Raw genomic sequence first — 24,079 nt, forward strand, 5'->3', positions numbered from 1 at the left:
ATATATTGTTGCTGTTACACACAACAAATAGTCCTTAAAAGGACTTTTGGGTCTCTTAAAAGTTTTTTTATAAAATTATTCCCATTTCACTCCCTACACTGTTTGTCCCTTCCTCAGCACAGCTCTCCCTGACTAAGAATGAGCCGAACTTGCGTCATTGGGTGCTATATAGCACCTGATGATGCGTTCCGGCCAGCCAATCACTGTAATGCCAGCAGCCAACATGGCTACTGCATTACAGTGAGGGCTATACTTACCTGCATGTTTTTTTGTTTTTTTGTTTTTTTAGCAGCCAAGAAACGTGCGGGGCGGCTATTGCGCTTGAGCACATGCGGTATTCGGCCGAATACCGCCATGTGCCAAGCATCAAGATTCTCAAGCTGAACAGGTGTTCGGCCGAGCATGATCGATCATCACTACTAACCACATAACTATCTGCCTCTATTTTTTTTTTTAGCATTGAGATGACCATTAAACCTGACCAAATCTGCAACTCCATTTGCTAACATCCAGCCCCAAACTTGCAAGGAAAATCCACCATGTTTAACTGTTGCCTGCAGACACTTATTATTTCACCACTTACTAGCCCTTCAGAGAACAAACTGCCTTCTGTTACAGCCAATATTTTAGAATTTTTACTAATCAGTCCTGAGCACCTGCTGCCATTTCCTATGTTTTTTTGCATAGTTGAGTCACTTAGCCTTGTTTCAATGTCAAAGGTATAGATTTTCTCCAAACAGTAGGTGTGTGTACCTGTTTCCCACTGGTTTCTGCCAGTTGTGGGTCGATGGCACTGCTGGACAACTGTTGATTTTCAAGGGAAGTAAGCATCATGTGGCCTTTATCTGCCACACTAAGTTTCCTTGGCTGACCACTGCGTCTATGGTCCTCAAAATTGCTCATTTGTTTGTGCTTCTTAAACAGCACATCTTGAAACCCCAGTCTGCTTTGAAATCTTTGCCTGAGAGAGACCTTGCTGATGCAGTATAACTACCTTGTGTCTAGTTGCTGTTCTCAGTCTTGGTGTATGAACTATGACATGATACTGTCTTCCACAACCTCACCTTTGTAGCAGAGTTTGGCTGTTCTTCACACCGTTTTAAGCTTTCTACACAGATGTTTCTGTTTCAGTTAATGATTGTGTTTCAACCTACTTATGAAAATGAAGATCATTATCAACTGTATAATCGGTTAATCATGCTGATTATAGTCAATCTGACAATAATCCTACTAGATCTCTGACTTTTGTAAAAGTGTGCCTAGAATAAATGATGCAGTTTTGAAGGCAAAGTGTGATCACACAAATATTTATTTGATTTAGATAGCTTTTTTGTTCATTCACTTTGTTATTTGATAAAAAAAAAAAACTATTAAAGGGGTTGTCCAGGTTTAGAGCTGAACCCGGACATACCGATAATTTTACACAGGAAGCACCCCTGATGTTAGTATCGGAGCATCTCATGCTCTGATGCACTCCCTTGCCCTGCGCTAGATCGCGCAGGGCAAGGGCTCTTTTGTTCACAATAACATGCTTCCACCCGGCAGTGTGTTCGGTGACGTCACCGGCTCTGATGGGCGTGCTTTAGCTCTGCCCTAGCTGTTTTACAGGCTAGGGCAGCGCTAAAGCCTGCCCATAAGTGCCAGTGACGTCACCGGGCTTCCTAGCAGCCCCATGGAGAGCCCGGTTCATCACCGGAACTCCGGAAAATGCCTTTGCCCGCGTGATTTAGCGCAGGGCAAAGGATAACATTGTAGCATGAACTGCTCCGATGCTCAAGTCAGGGGGGCTGCCTGGGTGAATATGGAGGTATGTCCGGGTTCAGCTCTGAGCCTGGACAACCCCTTTAACACTTCTATTTTTGAAAGCATTCTTACATTGCAGCATTTAAAAAAATAAAATAAATTAAACTTTTGTACAGTACTGTATTTCATATTACAGAACTTCAGCTTTTGAACATATGTGGAGGTTAATTCTCCCTAGCTGTATATCTTTATGCTGACCATGAAAATTTTCGGCTCTATGATCTATTTCAATACAACAAAACAAAAACTGGATTTGATTTCCCATGGACCTGCTCTCTCTCAAAGTTTGCAAAGCCTTAAATTGACAGCCTGGATACCAAGATAATTCTCTTGACAAATAAAAACATTGCACAGAAGGTCGCAGATTTTCAAGTTCTAAAAATGCTATAATTCCCAGATTTTTTATGACAATTTAATACCGCATGAGGAACAAATATAAATGTCAAATTAATCCCTGGTGAGTTACTATTGAGAAGATTTTTGTTACATGTCTTTCAACAGAAGCATATGGCTGGAGGACAACTTACATCAAAATAATAATATTTCAGTTGATTGTAATTGCAAAAGCCCCGAGATTTGGAAAAAGGTTCTTGGTTTTTATAGTAATGAATATAAATGCAAATAGATACTATCGTGTAAGTATACCATTTAAACGTTTGAGGCTCCGTGTTTGTGGGCTACATAAGATAGAAATATTTACTCATAACAAGAAGTCGGGGCATAGCCAATGGATTGTCATTTTGGCTCCTTTGACATATTAATATATGGATAATGGTCCTTTAAAGTCTTTTTCGTGTAACTGAGCATTCAAAATGTGTCCATGAAATAAAGAGGCAGAATCGCTCATCTGAGTGCTGTGCCCCTTTGGTTGTGATTGGCTTTTGTCAGGTCTTTTTGTTAAAAGTCTATCCACCATAACAACTAATTTTTCAATAAATCTAAAATTAAAAATGAAATTACAATTTCTGTAGTGGCCCAGGAGGAGTCATTGGAGGAGGATGCAAGTGGTAGTTGTGGCCTCAAGGGTAGTAGTAGAACTTACAGTTCGCAGTGGCAATTTCTCCCCCATGGGCATACCATGATGTTGGGTCTCCTGCCTGGTGGTAGTTGGGGTGCCCTTGATTTTAAGTGTTGGTCTGGTTGCAATGCAGGAGAGCAGGTGCAGTGGCTGGTAAAAGGTGGAGTCAGTAACCAAGCCAGTTGGTATTAACCAAAGTATGTAATACAGTGCAATCCTTCCCAAATAGCAAAGTATGAACAGAAGTAGTGATGAAGGCTGTAGTACGCCTTCTCCTTGTTTCTCTAAAGTATCTTTGCAGAAACTGAGGCAGGCAATGAGGTTCTTGTTAAATGCTTCTGCAAATTCGTGGGGCTGTGAGGGGTGCAGATTTAGGATACAGTTGACCAAACCGTCTCAAAATGTGGAAGGGTACATTAGCAATGTTCCCTCTTACATCATTAAGGTTTCTTTGCCATAAACGAGCACAATACGTTGCTGACTGATGCCAGTGCACAACCTTGTAGATTCTGGACCTTCTGATTTCCTTCTCTCTGGAGCAATTTAAGGATAAAGTAGCTTTCCTGGCTATAGAATTCTCAGAGATGAAGGTTGTCTGAGCTCGGGCCTAGCTCGGAAGAACTTGCGCACATAGGTCCTCACTGTAGAATATCTAGACTTAGACTACACTGGCTAAACTAACCAAAGCTAAGAGGCTCAGTCTATCACTTGGCAACCTAACAGGTGTTAACCCTTAATTCTCCATACAATGATACATAATAGTACACAGATATAAGATTTCACAAATATAACATTACAGCAATTAACCCTTTGCAGTGATCTTCTGGGGTACTTCACGTCAATATAGAGTTTTATGTTTCCATGGCAACAGACAACAAAAACTTTGTGTAGTCTGATTGTACAGTGCCATTCCTCCTCTACTTACCTCATTACAGTACATTTATCAAAGTGCATCCCGGGAGTAAACAATGAGGGTTTTTTATTCAGTGATTACAGGCAGAGATCTTAAAAAGAGTAATTTATACACAAATTATACTAGAAAATGCTGTAACTTTTGATTCTACAATGAATAAGGTTTATTCACTGAAACGTAAATACCACTTTAAAGGGGTTGTGCAGCGATTTATATTGATGTCTAGAAATGAATGAAAATTTGTAAAATTCGATTTGGCTGCTTCGCCGAATTTTACAAGATAATACGCTTCGTGACGAATTACTTATTCACAAAGCGCATTTCTGTGTAAGTGGTGGGTGCAATGACCGGGAGCAGTGATTGCAATGCCCCCCGTCATTGTACCCCTCAGATGCCGTGTTCATAGCTGATTGCGGCATCTCATAGGAGTAATACAGTGTAAAATAAAAAAACAATCCCAAAGAAGTAATACTTAACTGATCCATTTGCTTGCGACGGGCCAACCGCCGCCACCTTGCTTGAAGGTCTGAAACTAAATCTCGCGCGGGCTGAGATGATGTCATCACGTTGGCTGACACTCGGTACCTCTGTTGATCAGCTGTTTAATCAGGAGATGTTCTATGTGAGCACCGCTTGTGGCACGCACAGCACTATGAAGTGGCTTTTGCGGTGTGGCATTAGAAGAATTTGGGTATCTCTGACTTTTAGTCTAAACAGACTGTCTATTACTCTGTAATTTCTCTAGCGCCGTTCTATGGAAACAGTAGGTTTAAAGAGCACACCAAATGCTTGAAATAACTTCTTTATTAAATTCAACTTTTCTTCGAATAAGTATGTATATATAGTCCATGTACAAAACACGTGTTAAATAAAGTATCACAAAATAGCGGTATGCATAAGATGGTGGTTCAACTGTTCAATCTTGTCATTCAACATAAAATGGTGGATATATTTCTCTCTTGAGTATCTGTACTCTCACTTTAAGTTATTTAAGCACTTTATGATCTCTCTGAGAGGTATATCTGAGGTCTAACTAATAGTTCTGCTTGCAGTATGCAGTTAGCAGTGACTATTTGCAGGTTGAGTATGATCTGGTATGGTTGTATGCAATTTAGATTGCAATATGGAATCTGAATGCTTGCAATTTGTAGCTTGCAATTTGTATTTGCAATTGTAGTTTGATTTGTATTTGCAATTGGCAATTTGAATTTGGTGGAACTGTAAGTAAACACATATATAACTGGTTCAGTATACAGTTCTAATAACAATACTAACAATATGAACATTATATAACTGTTCTAAATACCTATTTTGGCCTCTTGTTCCCATAAAAACACAGAACTCAGTGGAGTGAATGTCTCTTCAGCTCCTGTCTCTGGTGAATAATGATTCCAGCAGAACATGCTAGGGGAATTCCCAGACAGGCTGTGTGTAAGGCTGGTTGTGATTGGTGAAAACTCTTGATGTGTGAGAAGCTGGCTGTGATTGTTCTAGACTTATGCCCAGCAACAACAGATTAACACTATGCTTTCTGTTGTTTCTGTTGTGTCACTGAGCTTACCTTAATGTACAAAATACTGGTGTCTAAAAAAGTCAAGTGGAAGACCCAAAAAAATTTCATCAGCACTGAGCCGGAGGATCCAATTGGCTGTCCGTCAAGACACTAGACGATCCTCTACCCAAATTAAGGCCCTTACTGGTGCTGACTGCAGCCCCATAACCATCAGACAGCATCTGAGACTGAAGGGCTTCAAAAACAAAAAACATCTTCAAAGACCTCGTCTCCTTGAACGCCACAGAACTGCTCAATTGGACTTTGCAAGAGAGCACCAAACATAGGACATTCAAAAGGTGGAAGAAAGTTTTATTCTCTGATGAGAAAAAATTTAACCTTGATGGTCCTGATGGTTTCCAACGTTACTGGCTTGACAAGCAGAACCCACCTGAGATGTTTTCTACGCGCCACAGTGGAGGGGGCGCCATAATGGTCTGGGGTGCTTTTTCCTTCAGTGGAACAATGGAGCTTCAGGAAGTGCAGGGGCGTCAAATGGCCGCTGGCTATGTCCAGATGTTGCAGAGAGCATTCCTCATGACTGAGGGCCCTCGTCTGTGTGGTAACAACTGGGTTTTTCAACGCTACAGTACACAATGTCCGCAGGACAAGGGACTTCTTCCAGGAGAATAACGTCACTCTTTTGGCCCATCCTGCGTGTTCCCATAATCTAAATCCAATTGAGAACCTTTGGGGATGGATGGCAATGGAGGTTTACAAAAATGGACAACAGTTCCAGACAGTAGATGGCCTTCGTGCAGCCGTCTTCACCACTTGGAGAAATGTTCCCACTCACCTCATGGAAACGCTTGCATCAAGCATGGCGAAACGAATTTTGGAAGTGATAAACAATAACGGCGGAGCTACTCATTACTGAGTTCATGTTTGGAAGGTGGATTTCTGTTTTGGGGGGGTTTAGTTTTTATTTGGAGGTGTGGTCCTAAACTTTTGATCAGCTGAAAAACTGCCTGTTTCAGTTAATTTGTTGTTTTCATTAAAATGAATGCTCAAAAAATGTTTTGTCTCACTCCCATTTCTTCTTGTTGCATGTTGAAGCTCTACTTGGAAACTTGTTAAGATCAAGCCATGCTAAATATGATTTGCCATTTTTCAAGTGGTCTTAAACTTTTGATCAGGACTGTATGACATCCAAAACATGATGTCACAGTAAATAACTCTGCTTTTGTCTTTAACACATAAACATAGGAACTGTATTAAGGTTATTAGCAGGTTTAGCTGTATACACATATAAGACTATACTAGCAACCTAGGACAGGTCTTAGCTGGCCAGTTACACTCCCACCAAAATTACCTATAATTCTATGTTCTTAATGGTAGGACTTGAACATGAATTTGAGGAATTTTCCATCAGGTTCCTAACTTCCAAGTGTCTTTTATCACTCTCAAGTAGAACAACTAACTTCTCTATAGGACGTTAAAACTTGAGCGGAGTAGTGAGACGTTTTCCTTCTTTTTTACAAGTTTCGAGTCTCCTATTTGTAACAACACTCTTCTTACTAGTTTGTCTTCATCCTTTTGAACTTCCCGAACTTTAGCCAATTTACATTGACTTCTAGGTAAATCTTCTTTTACTAACACTATGTCACCAACTTGGGCATTTCTTTGGGGGTTTGCCATTTACTTCTTAGCATAAGATTGGCTAAGTACTCCTTCCTTCATCTATTCCAAAACTGTTCTGATAGATATTGAACTCTTCGCCATCTCATTTTAGCATATAAATCCTATTTGGTGAACTTGCCAGGCGGTGGCTGTATGTAATCCGACTTAAGGTGAAGTAGATGGTTGGGAGTTAAAGGGTCCAAACTTGTTGGATCGTTGATGTTATCAACTGTAAGTGGACGACTGTTAACAATAGACATTATTTCATAGAATAGGGTCCTAAGTGAAGCATCATCTATTCTTCTGGAAATCTTTTTCAACACTAAACTTAACACATTTCTCACAGTTCTGATTTGTCTTTCCCAAACTCCTCCTGTATGGCTTGCATGTGGAACATTCATATGAAAATCACACTATTTCTCTAACAAATACTCAGTTACTTTCTCTTTATCGATCTCTGTTAGAGCTTTCTTCAATTTATTCTTTGCTCCGACAAAATTAGATCCTTGGTCAGATCTAAGCTCTCTGACGGTACCTCTAATGGCTATGAAACATCTCAAGGCGTTAATGAATGCGTCAGTTGACATATCTTCTAACATTTTCAGGTGAATTGCTCTGGAGCTCAGACATGTAAATATTAGTCCATAGCTCTTGTACTCCTTGCGATTTTGCTTGGTGATGAATGGGCCAAAGCAATCCATTCCACTATAAAGAAATGGTAGTAATGGGTTTACACGATCTGCCGGTAAATATGCCATTCTTTGTTCTTCTGTAGGTCTACGTGCCTTTCTGCAGACTACACATTTACTTATATACTTTGCTATAACTTTGCTTCCTTTCACAATCCAGTAACCACCTTCTGTCAAACAGCTTTGGGTAAAGCTTCTTCCTTGATGCAAGGATATGTTGTGGTAGTGATCAATAATAAATCTTGTGAATGTAGAGTTTTTGGGTAGAATTGCTGGAGGCTTCACTCTGCTAGGTAACAATGCATTTTCCAGTCTCCCTCCCACCTTCAGTATACCATCCTGCAGAACAAGATTAAGCTTGTACAATGGGTGGTTGTTTAGAAGCCTTTTAGGTTCTTGACTAAGTCTATTCAACTCTTCACTGTAGAATCTGTGTTGAATGAGTCTTATGACTGTTTCTTCAGCTTTCATTCTTTCGTCTACATTCAACAATTCCTTCTTTCTGATTCCCTTTGCCAAACGTTGAATTCGAGCTACAACATTTATGACTGTATTCCATTTGGAACATCTGGCTAGTCTTTCAAGTATGTCATCTTGACACTTGGCAGCAGTGCTTAATGTTTGTACAACTTTTGCTTCTGTATCACCCATAGACAATTCTGTGTAACCTTTACTGCGTGTGATTTCCTTTTCCCAAAGGAACTCTGGACCGGTGAACCAGTTCGAATTTTTTAAATTATGTTACATTCAGGCCTCTTGAAGCATGATCTGCTGGTTTATGCTTTGTGTCAATGTGATGCCAATGTTCTGGATTTGTTATTTCCAGAATTTTCTCAACTCTGTTGGCGACAAAGATATGGAATCTTCAAGCTTTATTGTTTATGTATCCTAGGACAACTTGTGAGTCTGTCCAAAAATATTATTCATCTACTTTCAATTCCAATTCTTCTCTCAGAAACTTGCTTACTGATGCTGAAACAACAGCTGCTGTCAGTTCAAGTCTTGGTATTGTCTGAATACTGGTAGCTGCAACTCTGGCCTTTCCCATAACCAGGGCACAGTGTATCTTTTCTTCTCCTATTGCTCTGAGGTAGGAGCACTGACCATAACCATAACTATTAGCATCTGAAAAACGATGAAGTTCTATTTTCTTGTACCTTCCGAAATCATGAGGTACAAAACATCTGGGTATCCGAACTTCTCTCAAGTTTAACAAGTCTCTTATCCAACTCTTCCACCTTGGCCTCAAATTTTCCGGTATGGGCTCATCCCATCCCAACTTCTGTCTGCATAATTCTTGAAGTATTTATTTTGCTCTGAGGATTACTGGGGCTAAGAATCCCAATGGATCAAATATAGAAGCCACTGCAGAAAGAATGGTTCGTCTAGTTGCAACTTTCTCTTCAATAGATACTTCAAAGAAGAACTTGTCGTTCTCTACATTCCATCCCAATCCAAGTACGTTCTGAACTAGAAGATGATTATAATTGAGATCTACATTATTCATTGTTGCTGCACGTTCAGAGTCACTGATGTATTCCAGTACCTCTCTGTTGTTTGAGATGAATTTGTGAAGGCGCAGGTTTCCTCTTGCGCATAACTCTTTGCTTTCTTTCACTAGATGTGCCTTTGTTCCAGCAATAGATGTTTTTATCCTCTGAAAATCCAGTTTATTTGGTATGCAAATGAGCCAGTAAGGTGCCCAAAGGGGCGTCACTCTTGCAGGAAGGAGCCCAGACACGCCCCCTGCCACAATGTGTCCACGCTCAAAAGACAAACTTAAAACCCCACCCACAGGTCCTGCTAAGCCATGCCCCTGATTCGGTTAGGCCACGCCCCACCCACTTAGCCGACAGGGATTGAAAAATTGAAGGTAAAAATAATCTTCTGTCGGCTGCGGGGGTGGGTGACTTTCTCCCTGTGGCTCATACTCAGATAGCACAGTGCTGCTGTCTTGGGCCTCGTGCGCGTGTCCGTGGGGCGCGGGCCGTGGGGTGCCGGCCTGGGTTCCTGCTGGGGGCGGGGGCACGCGGCTTCGTTGGTTGCTGTGGCGCCGTGCGCTTCGTGGCGCCGCTGGTGTACAGTAATAGATACTGTCCCACATAGAAGGCTTATCAATAAAATGCAGTCTTTGGACTTGGACTCCCATATTGTTGAATGGATTAGGCAGTGGCTGAGGGACAGACAACAGAGGGTTGTAGTCAATGGAGTATATTCAGACCATGGTCTTGTTACCAGTGAGGTACCCCAGGGATCTGTTCTGGGACCCATATTGTTTAATATCTTTATCAGCGAAATTGCAGAAGGCCTCAATGGTAAAATGTGTCTTTTTGCTGATGACACAAAGATTTGTAACAGGGTTGATGTTCCTGGAGGGATACACCAAATGGAAAAGGATTTAGGAAAACTAGAGGAATGGTAAAAAATTTGGCAACTTAAATTTTATGTTGATAAGTGCAAAATAATGCACCTGGGGCGTAAAAACCCAAGAGCAGAATATAAAATCAGCGATACAGTCCTAATCTCAGTATCTGAGGAAAGAGATTTAGGGGTCATTATTTCAGAAGACTTAAAGGTAGGCAGACAATGTCATAGAGCAGCAGGAAATGCTAGCAGAATGCTTGGGTGTATAGGGAGAGGCATTACCAGTAGAAAGAGGGAGGTGCTCATGCCGCTCTACAGAGCACTAGTGAGACCTCATTTGGAGTATTGTGCGCAGTACTGAAGACCATATCTCCAGAAGGATATTGATACTTTGGAGAGAGTTCAGAGAAGAGCTACTGAACTAGTACATGGATTGCAGGATAAAACTTACCAGGAAACATTAAAGGAGCTTAACATGTATAGCTTGGAAGAAAGACGAGACAGAGGGGATATGATAGAAACTTTTAAAATACATAAAGGGAATCAACAAGGTAAAAGAGGAGGGAATATTTAAATGAAGAAAGACTGCTACAAGAGGACATAGTTTTAAATTAGAGGGGCAAGGGTTTAAAATATAATATCAGGAAGTATTACTTTACTGAGAGAGTAGTGGATGCATGGAATAGCCTTCCTGCAGAAGTGGTAGCTGCAAATACAGTGAAGGAGTTTAGGCATGCATGGGATAGGCATAAGGCCATCCTTCATATAAGATAGGGCCAGGGGCTATCCACAGTATTCAGTATATTGGGCAGACTAGATGGGCCAAATGGTTCTTATCTGCCGACACATTCTATGTAGTTTGAATGCAGATTCTGAGGACCCTAGACTTATGAGACCATCATTTACATAAAAGTTTTTCTTCAGAAAATTTGCTGCTGATGGGCAGTCCTTTTCATTCTGATTAGCCAGGTACTTCATACCATAATCGGCGCAACCTGGAGATGATGCTGCTCTAAACAAGTGTACTTTCATTCTGTATTCTGCTGGCTCTGTATCTGTATCTCCATCCTCCCACCATAGAAACCTCAGGAAGTCTCTATCTTCATTTTTCTCATGAAACTGGTGGAACATCTTTTCAATGTCACACATGACCGCTACGGGATACTTTCTGAATCTACAGAGTACTCCAGGCAGAGTGTTTGTAAGATCTGGTCATTTTAGTAGATGACCATTCAATGCAACACCATTGTACTTTGCAGAGCAATCAAATACTACTCTAATCTTATCTGGTTTCTTTGAGTGGTAGAAACCTTGATGTGGGATGTACCACAATTCTCCTTCTTTAGGTTTGTTATTAACTTTCTCTGCATGTCCTTCTTCGAGGATGCCTTCCATGAATTTCAAATAATCCTGCTTGAATTTGGGATCTCTTCCCATCTTTTTCTTCAAACATTTCAATCTTGCTAGGGCAATATTTCTGTTATTTGGCAGACAAGGTCGTTCTCTAAAGGGTAAGGGCATTTCAAGATGACCTTGTTGATTCTGTTGAATACTTTCTTCTAGAGTGTGTACGAACTTTATGTCTTCTTGAGATACACTCTTTTCTTTAGAACTTATGTCTGCAAAGTCGGATTTAAGGATCTTGTTTACTTTCGCTGGACTTACAGTTGGTAACTCTTCGACAGATATTCGACACAATCCTGTCACCTGTCTTGTTTTTATGATCTGCTGTTTACCTCCAACAACACCCCATCCTAGATCAGTTTGAACAGCATAGGGTTCACCCTTTCCTCCTGTGATTACCTTTCGTGGTACTAAGGCTTCGGGACAATCGTAACCTATCAACAGTCCAACACCAAACTCTTTTAGCTGGGACATTTTATGAGATATGACAGACAGGTGCTCCCATTCATTGGCTGTTTCACAGGTAGGTATGCGATCTCGATCTAGAGGTATATCGTCTTTTGTATAAGCTGGAGGTAGATCCAATGTGCAGTTTGAATGAAGTCCTCTAACTCTCAGTCCTTTGACCCTTTGACTGTTCACTAATATGTCTCTCCCTGTCATTTTGGTGAGTTTGAGCTTCACTGGTTCTGTAGCCACTTGTAATTTCTTGCAGATTTCTTGATCAATGAAGGTGACGTCACTATGGGCATCCAGTAGCGCATAGGCGTATACCTTCTTGTTCCTCCTTTTAGGATTTAATATGCACACTGGTACAACCATTAATGTGCCATTGCTTTCTCCTTCCCTCACTCTGCAAGAGAATACCAATATTTTCTTTCCTTCCTCAGTATCTTTAGGTATTGAGGATTTATCTTTCTTTGGATGTTCTTCATGTATTGGTGTAGTATTGGCGTCCTTTGCAAACGGTGCATGTGGTCTTTTTCTTACACTCCTTAGCAACATGGCCTTTTCTTAAGCATCCGAAACACAGTTGGTTATCCAGCACAATTTCTTTCTTTTCTTCTGGGGACTTCGCCTTCAATTGTTGGCACTTATGTATGGAGTAATTCCAAGAATAGAAGTAAATAACGGCACTCACCATTCGATGCAAAAATTTATTTTACTGGGTACAGAGAGGGAAATAACAAGAAACAGTGCAATCACAGGAACATGGAGATGGCCGTTTTGCGTATCACCGCTTCATCTGGCCAATACTGTCGACCCTTTGACGCCAAAGACGTCATCTTTTGTGCGTCACGCGCGCAAACTTAGGCGCGTAATGTTGGCGTAGACTATCGCATAGTGTTGCGAATATAGGCTGCGTCAACAGCAAGGGTTAGACATAACTGTTACAAAATAAGATGTATGTGAAATGTTAAAAGCAACAAAGACAACATACATAAAATATTGAGATTTTACAAAAAGACACTCATATTGAGTTTTTCATTTAATCCCAGGGGGCCCATGGCATTAGAGCGCAAGATCCATCTACCTTCTTTTCTCAATAATTCACAACCTCTGTCGCCCCTTCTCGGTGAGTTCTGAACAACCTCTAAGCCTGCAAATCTAAGGACTGAACTATCTTAATTATGTGCAGATTTTATATGTTCTATAAGGCGAGGGACACTAGGGTGTCCCTCTCTTTATAGAACTTAATCTCAATATTTTATGTATGTTGTCTTTGTTGCTTTTAACATTTCACATATATCTTATTTTGTAACAGTTATGTCTAACCCTTGCTGTTGATGCAGCCTATATTCGCAACACTATGCGATAGTCTACACCAACATTACGCGCCTAAGTTTGCGCGCGTGACGCATAAAAGATGCTTTACAAGCTGTGCACCACCAGACCTCAAGTCACTGTACCCCATGCCTCCTCTATGTGATTAAAGTGGTGAAGCGAAGATTCGAAGATGCAGTGCCACCTCAACTTATGTCTCATTTCAATACTTATGTATGGAGTGGTTCTCTCCACAGAACATACACTTGAAGGTAGTCAAGATTTATCAGTTCTGTCTCTCTACTGATCCCAGTAGTGACTTTGAACTTGCTCTCATAGGTATCTGGACCTTTAGCTGCTGTGTTGGTTGCAAAGCTAGTTGCTCTTGCACATCTTATCTCTCTTGCAGGCCTTTCTTCTAAGGATTTTAAGACTTAAGATGATGTTACTGGATTACATGTTATCCGTGCTTCCTCATTGACAAACTCAGAGAACATTTTAAAACTTGGGAAGTTCTTACCTAGATCTAACTGTTTAGTCACATAGCGATTCCATCTAAAAACCACTTCTACAGGTAACTTAGTTAGCATTCTGTGGTTTTCTAGATAGTCGTTCAGTACTTCCAGTCCTTGAACATGTGGGATGGCATTGCTGCATGCTTGCAGGAAGTCACCATACTTTTGGAGTCTGAAGTGTTCTTTAAGACCTATTTTAGGCCAGTTATTCAGTTTCTCTCTAAAGGCTCTTTGTACTAAGAAAGGATGACCATATCTTGCATTCAATTTTTCCCAAGCTTGTTTGTAGGCTTCTTCGTCTTTTTTATAGACGTTACCTTCAAAAACTTCCTTGGCTTCTCCACCAACATATCTCTGAAGGTAGAATAACTTGTCAACTGGACTGAAGCAATGATGCTCAATGATCATTTCAAAACTTGCCTTCCACTCTATGAACTTCAGTACGTCTCCTGAAAATACAGTGGGTTCCGGAACAGGAAGTCTAGCTAGGACTGTTCTCTGTTGTCTTGCTGGGACAATGGTTGTAACACTCTCCTGAGCATTGCAATGGCATCTAGGAATAGAATCATCCGGTTCTATTTTCTCACTTACTTCTGAATTAGGTGAGTCCTTTCCTTCATCTTTTCTGGTAGTGATAGAGGGTAAATTCACACACCTTTTTCCTAACACTGGACTAAGCCTCTCTTTGTTTTTATGAGCAGGGATAGAAGGATAATAACTTATTTCTTCACTACATGCTGGAGATTTCCTTCCATTCTCCTGGGGATATGAAGGAAAGTAGGAGTCTGTTTCTTCACTTAGTACAGGTTTGAACCTATGACTACTCTGACTCATATCCTCCTCATGTACTCTGAGTCTGGCTTCTATGATCTTAAACTTATTTCTGCCTTTCAAGACTTTTCATCAGTTGGCACTGTGCCTTGATTTCAGCTTCCATCTGATGGCATTGTGCATCCTTTTCAGCTTATTTTTCAGCCATCAGTTGGCGCTGAGCCTCGATGGCAGCTTCCATTTTAATTTCTGCTCTCTTGACAGCAAGTTGTTCAGCTAATTCCTTTCTTTTGGCTGAAGTATTTGAGGACTCTGATATATGGGTGGCACTTCTGCTAGCAAAGGAAGTCACACTTGAGATTGTGGTACCACCTAAGGACCTAGCATAGTCTCTCATAAAAAGCTCATTCATTCTACTTCTTGCTTTAACATCATCATAGATTTCTGCAGATGATAGTTCTCTCATGAGCTTTACCAAATCTTTAGTGACCGAAGTACATGTGTCCATGCTCCTTATAATATCCTTGGAAGGTGTCGTAAATGACCGCAGGTTGACATATGCTGCCATAAGATCTGTTTCAGATTCTTCTACCGTCTCACTCAAGTTCCCTTTTATTCTTTTTTGCTTTAGCTTTTTACGAGTGTCTTTAATGTATAATTTCCATTTATCATACATTCTGGCGAATTTTTTTCCTTTCAGTTCTGCTTCTTGCTCCAAATTTTCCAGCATCTTTGGGGTCGGTTTTCTGGCAAGTGATGAACGTCTTAGTTCATTTGCTTGGGCTATATTTGTTTGAGGCAAGACTAATGATATATCAGACTCTTCTACCTCAGACAGGTTCCCTTGCTCTTCCCCCTCTACTCTATCTATCTTTGTATCCCCAAACAGTGGCATGGTAATACTAGGATCAGACATTTTACTTTAAATGCTATAAAAATCAATACAAATATTAAGAGTCCTTTCACTTTAAATGCAATACTGACAAATTCAGAAATAAATGACTTTCACTCTAAATACAACACCGATAAATGCGGGCAATAAATGACTTTCACTTGAAATGCTTTAGAGTCCGTGTACTACAAACTGTCCTTTGTCTTAAAGTCTCTTATTTATGAACACAAAAAAAAAATTCTCTTTATGCCAAAGCCTATATGCAATGATAAGTAATAAAAGGAAAGCTCTGACCTTATTCTGAAGAGCAGGTTACTGCAATATGAAGGTTGCTGGAACAAATGTCTTAAAGGAGACTTGTCTTTTCTTGATGTGATGCGATGCTCTGCGCTGACTTGTGATGCTCTGTGATGACTTGCGATGGTCTGCGCTGACTTGCGATGCATTGGCTTGGATATGCTGCTGCAGGCTTTGGGCCTAGTGGCGGGAAACTAGCTGGCTGCAGTACGTGGTCTCTTCGTGGATAGCGGTGTAGGCACTCTAGCTCTGGACTTTGGTATCCCACCATGCGTCTCTTTCTCTCTCTAGGGATTGCAGGAGGATTGGAGCTCTTTATCTGACTATTTTGCCTTTGCCGTTCTGCCTTAACAGTCGGCTGCAGTTTGACTAATGCACACCTTCTATGGCCTTTATGGTAGCTCCGCTGAGATGTCTTTGCTTGCTCACTCAACAGAACAGTTGCTGCACGGCGGTATATGCTAGCGCTCCGCTGCTCTAATGCACTCTTTACTGTGTAAGTTAAGGAGCGCTATTGCTTCACCCTCTGAGTGCAATTGTTCCACTGTGGCAGGCGCAGCACTATGAAGTGCCTTTTGCGCTGTGACATTAGAAGAATTTTGGTATCTCTGACTTTTAGTCTAACCAGACTGTCTATTACTCTGTAATTCCTCTAGCGCCGTTCTATGGAAACAGTAGGTTTAAAGAGCACACCAAATGCTTGAAACAACTTCTTTATTAACTTCAACTTTTCTTTATATAACACTGCCGCCTCCGCAGCAGATAGTCCATGTACAAAACATGTGTTGAATAAAGTATCACAAAATAGCGTTATGCATAAGATGGTGGTTCAGCTGTTCAATCTTGTCATTCAACATAAAATGGTGGATATATTTCTCTCTTGAGTATCTGTACTCTCACTTTAAGTTATTTAAGCACTTCATGATCTCTCTGAGAGGTATATCTCAGGTCTAACTAAAAGTTCTTCTTGCAGTATGCAGTTAGCAGTGACTATTTGCAGATTGGTTGAATATGATCTGGTATGGTTGTATGCAATTTGGATTGCAATATGGAATCTGAATGCTTGCAATTTGTAGCTTGCAATTTGTATTTGCAATTGTAGTTTGATTTGTATTTGAAATTGTAGTTTGATTTGTATTTGCAATTGGCAATTTGAATTTGGTGGAACTGTAAGTAAACACATATATAACTGGTTCAGTATACAGTTCTAATCACAATACTAATAATATGAACATTATATAACTGTTCTAAATACCTATTTTGGCCTCTTGTTCCCATAAAAACACAGCTCTCAGTGGAGTGAATGTCTCTTCAGCTCCTGTCTCTGGTGAATAATGAATCCAGAAGCTCCTGCTATGGGAATTCACAGACAGGCTGTGTTTGAGGCTAGCTGTGATTGGTGAAAACTCTTGCTATGTGAGAAGCTGGCTGTGATTGGTCTAGACTTCTGCCCAGCAACAACAGATTAACACTATGCTTTCTGTTGTTTCTGCTGTGTCACTGAGCTTACCTTACATTACAAAATTAATCTTAAAGGCATATTATATTTTTCTTCTTCTGTGAACACAAAATATAACAGTTATATGATATCCAAAACATGATGTCACAGTAAATAACTCTGCTTTTGTCTTTACACATAAACATAGGAACTGTATTACGATTATTAGCAGGTTTAGCTGTATACACATATAAGGCTATACTAACAACCTAGGACAGGTCTTAGCTGGACAGCTACACCGCTTCCTGGTTATTTCACTATATGTCGTCTCCTGTTGAGCTGCGGCATAGTGTAATTACAAGTATTTACTCTATTTAAATGAATAGAGCGAGTATTTGTAATGACACTGCACTTTTGAGATAATGGGCAGTGTAATGAAGAGGAAGTAGAGCTTTCATGGAGCGCAGCCTCCTCTTCAAACAGCTGATCGGCGGGCGTGCCAAGTGTTGGACCCCTGTAGATCAATATAAATTTAAGTTTCTCCTCCGTTCCTAATTCTATGTAATGTATGCAGTTTTCAGTGACATTAGGTCAAGTAGCAGACGTCAAACACATGTCATAGTTGTAGCAGATACTGGATATGGCCTTGCTAAACATACAGGGATTTGCAGCCTCCACGTTCTGCTCATTGCAGCTGCTGCTGGCATTTTTATACAGTACTTTAATAGCTGTACAGTGCAATTACTTTTCCAATAAAGGAACAGATGTTGTCTCATACTCTCCATATATTATCATTAGGTAAAAATAGATGTTGATAGTTTTATAATCTGGTTTTAAATGCACAGTGTTTAATATGTGCTCAGCATAAAGAGGAGCTATAATTGTGCACATTGATGTTAGTGTTATTTTCCATTAGTTACAATTGGGGATTAGTAAGTCTATTGAATCGATTTGTCTCATTAGCAGGGGCTTTTCACCTGTAAGGGGCTGTCCCAACAGGTGAAGAAGTGACAAACTGCCTATTGATTGACACGCCCGGACATCTCGCTCACCCCTGATATTCTGGGCCCTGCTCTGCTGCTCCGAGTAGCAGTTCAGATGCCGAAGCTCAAATTTGAGCTGAATTTGAGCTTCGGCGCCTGCGCAGCAACTAAGAGCAGCAGCACGGATATCAGGTTGTCCGGGAGTTGCAAGATGTCCGGCCCAGTCAATGAACAGCCGAGTGGTTGCTTCTTCATCTGTGGGGACAGCCCCTCACATGTCAAGAGCTCCTGATAAAGAGAAATATTGATTCTTTAGTATGGATTCGCTCATCTCTAGTTACAATATATTATTAGAAATAGTCCTTCTTGCCTATGATGTCAATTCGTATCTTCCTTTCCTTCAGATGGAAAATATTATGTTTATGAATAAAATGAGAGAAAATTTGAATTAATTCAATGCACCTCACTGGAAAGTCCAAAATTACTAGTTCACATACAGGTTAAAAAATACAATTCTCAGCAGGATAAAGACAGGCCACAGTATTATAGGGGAGATAGAACAGGTATTAAAAATAGCGCACATCCACCTTTTGGGAATAGGAGACAGTAAGCTACTTAGTTTTTGAATGGTCACAACTAGTGACAACCATAGTGACAACCATAGTTACCTTGTAAGGTTTCTGATGTTGCTACTACTGTCTCATTGCTGCTATCTCTGGACAAAAAAATTACCAGCCCACATTTCATGGAAGAAAAACAGGGAACAATGCAACCTTTAGACTGACGTTCCCTTCATTGCTCTTTTAAATATGTAAACTAAACTATAAACTCAAAAGGGAAAATAAGAACATAGAAACACCAAGGCCACAAATGGGCATTATGTCTAAAGAGCACCACACATCACAATATGTGATACCTTCTCAAACGAATCACCTACTGCAGTGCAATACAAAATAGCTCCCTGGCAGTGCACCACAAAATATCTCCCCAACAGCACCAGATACCATAGTGCAGCACAAAATGTCTCTCCAGAAGTGACAAATACCACAAAATATTTTCCCCAGAACCACTTGATACATCAGTGCTAAACGAATACCATAGTGCAGCTACAAATACCTCCCCAGATGTGCCACATACCACAGTGCAACACAACACAGTACCTCGCTGGATGTGCAAAATTAAATACTATAATGCAGCACAAGATAACTCCCTAGAAGCACCAAACAAACACGACAGTGAAATATAACTCCTGAGCAGTGCCAAATGAATAATACAGTGCAGCACCACTAGCAGTGGCACTGTCCATCTTCTCAACCCCAGTGGCAGCAGCATTGTCCCCCTAACCCAACCTTCTCCTTCATTTTGTCACACAAACCACCCTTTCCCACTACCAGAAACTCCCCATTTCCACTCCTCCCAGACTAGCAGAAGTAGGAGGAAGAGTGTCAGAAGAGCTGTTCATTCTTGTTTTGTACCTCCTCTCCAGTTTTAGCCCCCATACTGCTGCTGAAATCTGTCTGCAGGTGCTGAATGTATTCAGTTACTGTTCAGTGTCAGCACAAAAGAGAATGCAGCCAGGGATGGCTGAATAATTTCCCCTGCGATTTTGAGTGCCAAGGATGCAGAGACCATGGCCCTGTAGTGTTTACATAGCCCATAACATGGTATGCCAAAGACCTTGTACTAGGAAAATTGGGAAAATAAAATATGGTGCCATAGAGCATGTACTTTCCAGAGCTACTATTTGTAGACAGTAATTTCTGTATTCAAGGTGGCCAACACAAGCCAGATTATTTTCTTCTAAGCAGCAATTAGAGGTTGTAGGGAGGCTAGTGAATGGCGGAAATGCCTGTTGCATCATGTAGGGGAGAGATCTACTGTATATGCACTTCCTATTCATGCCAAAACACCTCAATACAATTGTATACACACCTACCCCCTAGTGGAGGGGAAATAGAAGACAACATTTTCTCAAGTCACCACAACAGTCAAACTAAATAGGATATACATCGTGGAAATGGTCTTGTTTACCACTAGTTATTCAAGTGCCACACACACATTGCAAATACTGCATTAAAGAGTTTGTCCCATGATTTCAGCTCATCACCTGGATCTGAATACTTTTGTCATTTCAATTGTATTTAGTATAGCTGCTGAGTTATTGTCATGGTCTCTAACGTGACAGGTGTCAGAAGATCTAAGAGACTGGCTGCACGTGATGTGATCTGACAGTCTCTTTGGTCTCACTGGGTTTCAGTGTTGTTGCTGGTCTGACCACACCTCTTGTCTCAGGTGTAGCTTAGTAGTGATGCGTGGCGTGTTTCGCGAACGCACGTTCATGAACAAATGTTCACGAACCGTACGTTCGCAGCGGGGGCCATTCACTTTAATGGCAGGGGAACCGGAAAAACCTTCAGGTCATATTTTCAGCCACCAAATACTTAGGCCTCTTTCACACGGGCGTCGAGTGTGAGGGCCGGATAGAATGCGGGTGCGGCGCGGGAAAATGAGCAATTGTTCTGCGTGAGTGCAAAGCGTTTTTATGCGTTTTGCACACGCGTGAGAAAAATCTGCATATTTGGTACCCAGACCCGAACCCGGACTTCTTCACAGTTTGGGTTTGGGTTAGGTGTTGTGTAGATTTATTTTCCCTTATAACATGGTTATAAGCGAAAATAATATCATTCTTAATACAGAATGCTTAGTAAAATAGGGATGGAGGGGGTTAAAAAAAAGAAAAAATAATTTAACTCACCTCATCCACTTGTTCGCGCAGCCCGGCTTCTCTTCTGTCTTCTTCTTTGATGACCTGGAGGAAAAGGACCTTTGGTGACATCACTGCAATCATCACATGGTTCATCACATGATCCATCACCATCAAAGAAGGAGACAGAAGAGAAGCCGGGCTGCGCGAACAAGTGAATGAGGTGAGTTAAATTATTTTATTATATTTTTTTAACCCCTCCATCCCTATATTACTAAGCATTCTGTATTAAGAATGCTATTATTTTCCCTTATAACCATGTTATAAGGGAAAATAATAATGATCGGGTCCCCATCCCATCATCTCCTAGCAACCATGCGTGAAAATTGCACCACATCCGCACTTGCTATTGGGCCTGCGTTGCGTGAAAAACGCACAATATAGAGCATGCTGCGAATTTCACGCAACGCACAAGTGATGCGTGAAAATCACCGCTCATGTGCACAGCCCCATATAAATTAATGGGTCTGGATTCAGTGCGGGTGCAATGCGTTCACCTCACGCATTGCACCCGCGCAGAAAACGCGCCTGTGTGAAAGAGGCCTAAGAAGTGAACAAATAGTCCCACAACATGAACAGTGACCAGAGGAAGATCATTGGCAAAAATTCCCACAAAAAGTATGTATTTTAATCAGGATCCATTTTATGCGTCTTAAAGGGAAACTCTCAAAAATGTGCCCTGCTGGAGCCTAGAAAAATGTTACTTTAGGCCACGGGAGTATGGGCCCCAAAAATTAGGCATTAACTTGACAGAAAAGAACAAGTAATTATGTGGCTAGAGGTATATTAGACGGTCAGTGGATAACAATTTTACTGTAGGCCAGTGGAGTACAGGCCCCAAAAATTATGCATTCACCTGACAGAAAACAAGTGATTATGTGGCTGGAGGTATTTTAGACGGTCAGTGCATAACAATTTTACTGTAGGCCAGAGGAGTACAGGCCCCAAAAATTAGGCATTCACCTGACAGAAAAGAACAAGTGGTTATGTGGCTGGAGGTATATTAGACTGTCAGTGGATAGCAATTTTACTTTAGGCCAGTGGAGTAGAGGCCCCAAAAATTATGCATTCACCTGACAGAAAAGAACAAGTGATTATGCGATTGGAGGTATATTACACGGTCAGTGGATAAGAATTTTACTGCAGGCCAGTGGAGTACAGGCCCCAAAAATTATACATTCACCTGACAGAAAAGAACAAGTGATTATGCGATTTGAGGTATATTACACGGTCAGTGGATAACAATTTTACTGCAGGCCAGTGGAGTACAGGCCCCAAAAATTAGGCATGCACTGGACAGAAAAGAACAAGTGATTATGCGGCTGGAGGTACATTAGGCGTTCACTGAACAATGAGGGTCCCCCCCTCCCACATGACACTTGCTGACTTTAACCCCCATCACTACAGAAATACAGCGCCCCATACCTCTTACATCCAGTGACGTCTCCTTTGATGTAGATGTTCTCTGTCCTCATCTTCTCCTTTCAGATCTTCAGACCAGACCACCATTTTGTCACTATTTTCCGTCTCTGCAGTTTGACAACAAAAAAAATCTTAGTTTACTACTTTTCCATCATCCTTCCATCTTCTGGACAAATCATCCTACTACCCCCAATACTGTGCCACTGTGCTCCCCAATACTATAGTGCAGAAACAGATAATACTAGTACCACACAGAGCCCCCCATATAAAATACCCCTTCTTTGTGGCCTCAATAGAATCCCCATAGTGCCCCATAATAATGTGCCAGTATCAAGTGCCTCTCTTCCACCCCCCATGTGCCAGTAACAAGTGCCTCTCTTCCACCCTCCATGTGCCAGTAACAAGTGATTATGTGGCTGGAGGTACATTAGGCATTCACTGAATAACAATATTATTGCTGGCCAATGGAGTACAAGCATCAAAAATTATGCATTCACCTGACAGAAAAGGCCTTTTATGCCGCTGCATATACATAAGACAAGTACCATTCTTTGTTCTGGGTGGTGGTGGATATGTGTGGGTTGGCAGAACAAGTGATTATGTGGCTAGAGGTACATTAGACGGTCAGTGGATAACAATTTTACTGTACGCCAGTACAGGCCCCAAAAATTAGGCTTTCACCTGACAGAAAAGAACTAGTGATCATGTGTCTGGAGGTACATTAGGTGGTCACTGGATAAAATTTTTACTGTAGGCCACTGGAGTAGAGGCCCCAAAAATTAGGCATTCACCTGACAGAAAAGGCCTTTTATGCCGCTGTATATACATAAGACAAGTACCATTCTTTGTTCTGTGTGGTGGCGGATATGTGTGGGTTGGCATGAGGAAATTCAATTACACGTGGTTGTCACTGGTGTTGAATTCCTCTGAGATCCATGCCTCATTAATTTTTAGAAATGTGAGGCAGTCCACACTGTCGTGAGCTAGGCGAGTGCTCTTATCGTATCACAGAAAATATATAGCTACCTATTACAAAATAACTTTTAATTCATAACAATAAAAGAGCATCATTCCAATTATTTCTATGATACTGATTTGTAAGACAGACTAGATTACAAGCAGACCTACCCTGAACATAAGGGTAAATGATGTTTGATCGATATAATAGAAAGCAGAGACCCAACACTTACGTTTAGATGATGTTTGTACGGTAGGTGTGGAGGGTTCAGTGTCCTGAAAGATATGCGATGACTAGCCCTTTACTTACCCCTGCATCACCCTAATGCTTTCTCAGGTAGGCTGCTTGTATAAAGGACAAGATGGATTGTCCTATAGATGGTGAATTCCGATAATGGAAATGTTCAAAAAGAAATGTCCCTACGCGTTTCCCCAAGTACAACGGCTTGGTTCGTCAGGGGACTTGTGTTGATATTTCGTAGCCGAAGGATGGTGGCTACACGTTCTGGCGGTAACAGAGGCTGATGATACGCAACCTCTTCTGCCTTCTAGCAGAGATTAAATAGCGAGCTTTTGGCGCCATCTGTATAGTAACGCCCCCTCTCGGTGGGTGTGTTAGTGTGCCGGTACTCTCATTGGTGTATGAGCGCAGTCCCTCAGAAGGTATGACGTACCTGTTAGCCGGCCTCGCTATTCTCTGTTACTCCGATACTCTGCGTCATATCCGGTCACATGATCAGGAGCCCTAGTCGTCACATGATCGTGGTTTCCTATCTGTGGAACGCAAATGCGTGCCATTGGTTGTTCATGACACGCATAGCCTACTACTGATCTTCCTTTCTTCACATAGACGCTTAAGTATTGGAATATTGTTATCCTATATTGACTATAGGTAAAGACTCTGCAGCTAAAA

This window comes from Bufo bufo, chromosome 5 (genome assembly GCF_905171765.1).
Source record: "Bufo bufo chromosome 5, aBufBuf1.1, whole genome shotgun sequence".
In the NCBI taxonomy this organism is placed as follows: Eukaryota; Metazoa; Chordata; class Amphibia; order Anura; family Bufonidae; genus Bufo; species Bufo bufo.